Here is a 7,048-nt window from a genome sequence, read left to right on the forward strand (position 1 = left end):
ATTCTAATTTTAGTAAGGTGAGGTGGGGAAAGATCGTAAACGCGGCAAGTGCGTATACAGGCTATTTTTATTATAATATGACCAAAATTTCTTCGTTTAGTATGTTTGTTTCCTTGTTTTGTTTCACTGCATCCCCTTTTATATTTCAGCTAAGAGTACTTGTTTGCAGTACAGAGTACTTGCAAAATACAGTAAAAAGCATTTTATAGCAGATTTGTTAATAATTCTACTCTTGCCCCATTGCACATGAAATGAAGTTTCAAAGTATTTAACTTCAAGTTACGCTCTTACCCCATTTTCGGGGAAAGTGCAGAGTAGTTGACATTTTAAACAATTTCCTATCAAAATCAAAATGTACAAGGAAAATTAAGATCCTAGTTCATATTAATTAAATAGTAGTAATTGTGCAAAGCATTCGATATCGACAGCGTTAAGTATTTACATAGCAGACAGAAAATACTTACGTTTAAATACCAACATCATAAAAATCAGTCTGCACTTACCCCACTTCATCTTATAGTGAATATTTCTGTGGCGGTTTCACTCCCTCGCTCATCGCCACTAGACGGCGCATAAAATCGAGACCTAGACTTTCTCGCTAGTACTCCAAGAGCCTTCCTATTCATACAATATGTATAGTTCCTATCCATCCCTTCCTTACATCCCTGCGTCTAAGGCAAGGGCCTGCTAGAACGCCTCACTGTGATGAGTCCAACTAGCAGGCCCCGGACGAAACGTTTTTTCTCCCTCTCCTTTACTTTTCCTAGCTCCCTACCATAGCTAGCTGAACCGCCAAAATTTCGTTAACTGGAAATTAGTTTAAAAACATTTCTGTTGCTGAATTGTTGGGTTCAAGGAAATATTCACTTCCATTTTACTTAATTATTAGGAGTGCATTAATTTATGTAATAAGTCAATTTTGATTGTAGTTCTTATTATGCTTTACACTTTATACTACAACGCTGTAATTATTTAATAACACTTTGCCGTGATAAGGTAATTTAATAAATTAAACACATTGTTTAATGTCCTAAACATTTCTACAATTTAAATTTTCGCGTGCATCGAGAGTGTACTGATATTCAATCTAACGAGAAACAAGAAAATTAACGAGACGTATTTTTTTTAAAGACTGTATACCTTTGAAAGCTTTATTATTTACATCACTTTTTGTAGAATCAATTACTTATAAAATCAATTTGCAATTAATTTTATGACTTCATACATCAATTATTTAACTGTTGAATATGATATACCTGTGTATGTACTCAGTTATTTACGGGTTATTACTGTGAAAGCATTTAAAATATTGATTATTATTTAATATTTTATTCTTTCTCGGATTTTCGAAAATGAAAAAATAGTGCGTTTTATGGACTGAAAAATTACCGTCCATTTAACGGTGAGAGATTGAAATTCAAAAATATAAAATTGAGATTTATGAAAAAATGAGCAAATTTTAAGTATTTCTGAGGCTTGTACACTGTTATGTGATCAAATTAGAAGACAAATAGTATCCTAAAAAATTGTTAAAAGTTCTAGAAAAGGAAATAAAAAAAGTGTCATTATGTGAACAAGAAGGACAGCGACATTTATAGGTGAAGTAGGTAAACTAATTAAAGAAATACATGTCCAAATGCGCATATGAGGAAATCATAAAATGCCATATTCCGTAACTTTTACCACACATTATACTTCCTAAGACATTTCAAAGCAAATTTCTTATTAATATTTGATGCATACGAATTCCGATTCAGCCGAAAAAAATCGATACTTATCGAATTAGGTTCAAAACGGTATGTGTGGCGCCATCTAGCGATGTGCCGAAGAACTACTAATTCACCAAATTGCTATTTTTGTCCAAATTAGCACATTTTACGCATGTTTCAGGCTCGCATATTACTATGTGATCTCTTTAGAAAAGAAATAATGTTACAAGTACTTCTTCAGAGCGCTCGAGAAGAAAATAAAGAAATAGCGCATTTTGTGGACTGAAAAGTTGTCATCCATCTAGCGGCGAAAGGTGCGAACTAATTGGAATCCAATTTGAAATAAAATCCATTTGGAAATATTGATTTTCTAGTTTTAATTGGCAATAATATACATCAAGTATTAATGATAATGAACTCTAAAATGTCTCAGGAAACATAATGTGTCCAGAAAGTTATGATATATGTATATATCATATATACATCATATATATGTATATCATATATACAGGGTGTCCCGCAATTAGTGTAGGACCCGAAAAGGGGTGGTAGGTGGGGCGATTCTGAACAACTTTTTCCTTTGCCAAAATATTGGTTGAGGCTCCATTTTCGAGTTATTAGCAAAAAACACTGACCAATGAGAGCGTGCATAGACCGGGCGCGCGAAAGCGTGAGCGACAGCTTCGAATATGACGGCCGATCGTCGTCGTGAACAAACGTATAGATACCGTCGGTATAACGTCGGTATATCGTCGGTATAACAGGAAGCTATTAGGTGAAAGGTAAATTGAATAATGAATTAAGAAGTTAAGAATAATATTAAGTTCTTCGTAATTCGTGAATGGGAGATAAACCAATTAGTTGTTGTTTACCCAGACCAAGTATCTTGTATTTATTTTAAGCCTTCAAAAAGGAAAAAGAATAAATTCACGAAAATTCATTCTGTCGATTATTCTAATGAAGCAAATGAATGAATTCACGTTTCAAAACGAATGAGTACCTTCCCTACGAAATGGGATAAAATTGGAATAAAATATCTAATGCAGTACCTCATTGAAGTGAAATAAATCAATTGCTGCGTACGTATAATTTTAAAAATACGGAAACAACTTAAATAAAACTTACCCATTGATTCATGAAAAAACTAGCTTCAATAAAAAATATTTATGTCACCGGGTAGATCCACCGATCAGAGCATCAACAGCTGATATCCTGGCAGGGTCAATGAACTCTCAATTTATTTCACTGTCTCTTTCTAATAATTGCACAACATAAGCATGACCGGTAAACGGACCGAATGAAAACGCGTGAACGATTATTCATAGATATGTATGTTTAACGATACGCTATATTCTCATTATAAAGTATCCGAATTGAGGAATCGATATTATATTGTATTTTATTAGAAGACATTGTTAGACTGGCCACGGATCGCGGTTTCGTTCTCGATCGCGAGGCATACGTCGCGAACGGTTGCCATGCAACGATGATCTGTTGAACGACTGCGGCGTCGATCGACAGTCATCGTTTATTGTCGAAAGATACGTGTTGAAATAAAATGTATCGTTGTTTTTAATCAAAAATTCTGTTTTCTTGCTTTCAAGATAATATAGTTTAAATTATTTCTGAATATTCGTTTATGTGTTTTCATTCGTCGTATTTATGTGTTGAAATCACAGTGAAAATTAGTGAAAATTAGTGAAAAATGACAGAAAAAAGTGATAATGAAAACTAATAATGAGAGATGACAGTGATAGGTGACAGTGAAGTTTCTTGATAGTTTTTTCAGAGTTTCTATTATTTATGAGAACAGTAAGGATCGGTGGATCGACCCAGTGACAAAGATGCATTTTCATCGTGATTATTTGCGGTTCAATGGGTGAGTTACATTTAAATTTATTAATTATTCAATTCAAATTTTTATTTGTTGAATAGAAAAGTTATTTAATTTTTTAAAAATGAGAATTTGTTCTTTTTCATCATCACAATATCGAACGAAAATAATTTTCCACATTTTATCCGTTACTTCTTTGCCATAACGAATAAACGTATCCAATAAATTCGATTTATTCTGATTTCGTTATTTCTTATTCAGGAATGAATGGTAATTCAAGAATAATCCAGATTTTTTATTCATTATTCGATGTAACTTTCATCTAACAGCTTTCTATTATACCGACGTTATACCGACGTTATACCGACATTATACCGACGCGGTATCGATACATTTGTTCACGACGACGATCGGCCGTCACACTCGAAGCTTTTGCTCACGCTTTCGCGCACCCGGTCTATGCGCGCTCTCATTGGTCTGTGTTTTTTGCTAATAACTCGAAAATGGAGCCTCAACCAATATTTTGGCAAAGGAAAAAGTTGTTCAGAATCGCCCAACCTACCACCCCTTTTCGGGTCCTCCACTAATTGCGGGACACCCTATATATTTGTAATATCTTAGTATGCGTACACGGACGTGATTTTTCGATTAGTTCACCTGGTGCGCCAGCAGATGGCGGTGCACATTTTATCCACTAAACAACCTTTTCCTTAATTAGAGTTTCTACCGCTTTTAGCGAGCTTTTCCGACATCATTTCACTCCCAATGCGATCACATAACACAATACAAACCTCAGAAATACTTAAAATTCGCTGATTTTGCCGAAAATTACAATATCATGATTTTGTAGTTCTGTCATTCACCGCTATATGGTGCCACCTGTACCGTTTTGGACCTAATTCAATAAATATCGATTTTCTCGGCTTACTTGGCATTAATATGCATCAAATATTAATAATAATTTGCTTTAGAATGCTTCAGAAAACGTAATATGTAGTGAAAGTTACGAAATATGACTTTTTATCATTTCTTTAAATACGTATTTGGACATACATTTTTTCCGATTAGTTCATATGTTTCGCCGCTAGATGGCGATACACGTACTTTTTCTTGTCAACACAAAAAAATATGAATTTTCAATAAATCAATTCCAACAAACGTCGAATAAAATAAATATTTCTTAGAAAAATATCCTCTGAAGTAATAGAAATTATATTAAGAGCTTATTTCTGTTTGTAGGCCCAATGCATCTTCCTATTTTGCATAGCAACACATGAAACACTCCTAATATAAAACTGATGAAAATGAAAATTGTCTGAGGTTCTTTTTCAGGTCGTTTACTACAGAGAAAGCTTCCTTCATTCACATTTAGAGCAAAATATTTCAATTCGGTGTACTGTTAATGTATACTCCATCAACATGAAAACGCTGTTTGCAATATACTCCGTGGTTCTAAAAATGCGAGTTATATATCTCGTCGGTAATAGAGAGAATAACATTGCAATAGTAAAAATTTTTCGTTCAAGTCGCCAAAAACCGTTCTCACGGATGTTTCACCGTAATTAATAGCAAATTAACGTATAATATATATACAGGATGTCTCACAATTAGCGTAAGTCCCTGGAATGGGGGGTAGCTGATGTGATTATGAATAAAATTGCCCTTTGCAAAAATGGGGTTTGAAGCTTCACTTTTGAATTATTAAGGAAAAACACGGACCGAGAATTATTACGCGTTGGATTATTATGCGTTGTATTACTACGCGTTGGTTAACTACGCGTTACATTACCACGCATCAGAATATCCACGCATCAGAATATCCACGCGTTGAATATCCACGCTCTGGATTACTACGCGTTGGATATCCACACGCTGGATTACTGCGCGTTAGACTACCACGCATTAGGTTCCTACACTTAGAATTACCACATGTTGCATTATTACTCGTTGAATTACTACGCGTTGAATATGCTCGCGCTAGATTACTACGCCTTGGATATTCACACGTTGTATTACTACGCGTTGCATTACTACGGGTTGAATTACTACACGTAGGATTACCACGCGTTGCATTACTACAGATTGCATTACTACGCGTTGGATAACTACGCGTTATCCGAAGGTGCCGCTCTCTCATCTGCGCACGCGTAATCCTCGCACTCTGATTGGTCCGTGTTTTTCCTTCATAATTCAAAAACGAAGCTTCAAATCCCATTTTTGTAAAAGGAAATTTTATTCAGAATCTCGTCAGCTATCCCTCATTTCAGGGACCTACACTAATTGTGAGACACTTTGTATTACTAGATTATTATATTGCTGTTCTATTACCTTTATTATGCAAATGCAATAATACTGTTCTATTCTGTTCTATTCATCACGTTACTACTTCATCAACCTACTATTTTTCTACCTGTTATTGTTACACCATACTATTTATTACTGTTCTACTACCCTCTTGTCTTATTACCGTTAGTCATTAGTTTCATGCGTCTAGTATGCTAATGCTTTACTTTTTTATTACACTAATATACTATTAAGCTTTTATTGAAGCATATTATTATTCTACTTTTTTACTGCACTGATATACTGCTGAGCTTCTTTTGCAACATTCTACTGTTCTACTTTTTTAATATATGTTACTGATATACTATTAAGTTTCTATTGAAGTATACAAGTACTCTGTTTTTTTTATGGATATACCACTGAGCTTTTTTGCAGCATTCTACTATTCTACTTCTTTTGTACTAGTATACTCTTAAGCTTGTATTAAAGTATATTATTATCCTACTTTTTTGTACCGTAGACGCACTACGCTGAAAGATCGGATTCTAATCCCGAGATTTGCACTTTTTCGTTGATTTATACAGAGTTTAATAATAAATAAATATTTTTTAACCATTTCAAACCTTTTTTACTTTATAGTGTACACGATATGTCTGTTTAGAATTTAAAAATGTTTAATGAAAAATATTTCATATAGTTAATGTATTTCAAGAATTAAGAAATTAAACATAATCGACTCAATTGAAATTTTGTATTAACAATCTGTTTTTTCTAATTGTGAGACACCCTGTATAGATGCGTAGGGCGAGAGTAGGCCTTGTGCATTTTGTCAGAGTTTCCGGGTTGCAAGGAAAAGTATTATGAGGCTAAAGGATAATGAATAGTCGTCAAGGACTATGGTGACGGTGTCCTCACGGCTAAGATTTTGCCGAAGAGGCATTCTTGTGCTAACTGTGAGCGTAATAAAGCGTCACAAAATAAACTAGACATTTAGTGTGGTTAAATCTTTGTACACTTCTATAATTTACCTTTTCGATCTCTTCCCTGATTTTCCTATATCTACTTCTTGGCGTGAGGACCCCGGCAGAACGAAATTGTATATTTTACATTTTTGAAAAACATCCTTGTCTCTCCTGACCAGTAAGATTAAGGATCGCCGGAATGTATCAATTTTGCGCCCCAAAATTCCTTAAAGATTATATTCAGTTCTTATTGTTGACCC

The sequence above is a fragment of the Megachile rotundata genome, chromosome 16 (assembly GCF_050947335.1).
Source record: "Megachile rotundata isolate GNS110a chromosome 16, iyMegRotu1, whole genome shotgun sequence".
Lineage (NCBI taxonomy): Eukaryota > Metazoa > Arthropoda > Insecta > Hymenoptera > Megachilidae > Megachile > Megachile rotundata.